Source organism: Cebus imitator, unplaced genomic scaffold (assembly GCF_001604975.1).
Source record: "Cebus imitator isolate Cc_AM_T3 unplaced genomic scaffold, Cebus_imitator-1.0 Scaffold572, whole genome shotgun sequence".
Lineage (NCBI taxonomy): Eukaryota > Metazoa > Chordata > Mammalia > Primates > Cebidae > Cebus > Cebus imitator.
The window spans coordinates 102,387-103,535 of NW_016107887.1; positions in this window are offsets into that span (position 1 = coordinate 102,387).

The following is a 1,149-nucleotide window of genomic DNA, read 5'->3' on the forward strand; positions in this document are numbered from 1 at the left end:
GCCTGGTCTTGAGCTCCTGACCTCAGGTGATCCAACCACATCAGCCTCCCAATGTGCTGGAATTATAGGCATGAGCCACCGTGCCAGGCCAAGGGCTGTTAAAAGTAGAACCTGATCTTTGGCTTTGGGGATACCAGGAATTACTTTGTACTGTGAGGGAGAACTTGACTTTTGTGTGTGCAGAGGCTGATCAGTCAGCGGCAAAACCTGGAAAGTGTCTGACAGTGGTTGTGGTGAATGGTTCTTATTGCAATGGGCAATCTGTTCTTTTTTCTTTTCTTTCTTTTTTTTTTCAGTGCATTTTTCAAAGTGCTGTTAAATCTTTCTTTCTTTCTTTCTATCTTTCTTTCTTTCCCTTCGTTCCTTCCTCTTTCTTTCTCTTTCTTTCTTTCTTTCCCTTCTTTCCTGCCTTCCTTCCTCTTTCTTTCTTTCTTTCTTTCTTCTTTCTTTTTTTTGAGACAGAGTTTCACTCTTGTTGCCCAGGCTGGAGTGCAATGGAGCAGTCTTGGCTCACCACAACCTCCGCCTCCCAGGTTCAAGTGATTCTTCTGCTTCAGCCTCCTGAGTAAACTGGGATTACAGGAATGTGCCACCACGCCCGGCTAATTTTGTATTTTTAGTAGAGATGGGGTTTCTCCATGTTGGCCAGGCTGGTCTCGAACTCCCAACCTCAGGTGATCCGCCCACCTCGGCCTCCGAAAGTGCTGAGATTACAGGCATGAACCACCGCGCCTGGCCGCTATTTGTTTTTATGCACTTAGATTAAAAGGCAGGTTTGAACACCTGGAGGTTGTGGGAACTTTCGCTGCCAATGGATAAGACTCTGTAGGAAGATGGGCTGATCACAGAGTGGGCTGATTTGCACTGGGTTGCCCACTAGCCTCAGGGGGTGTCTTTATAGTGAGGTGCGCTGTGGAAGCACTTGTGGCCTGGTCTCATGGGGTTCCTGTTTTTGGGACCTCAAGATTAAATGTAAATGTGGAATACTGGCAGGCACAAGTGGAAGCCAGGACACCTAGTGATGCAGAATTTTTTGTTCCTTGGTTCAGCTAAATCCGGAAAAACTGGGCACACAGAAACACTGAAAGGTAAGGGTGGGGCCAGGCACAGTGGCTCACGCCTGTAATCTCAGCATTATGGGAAGCTGAG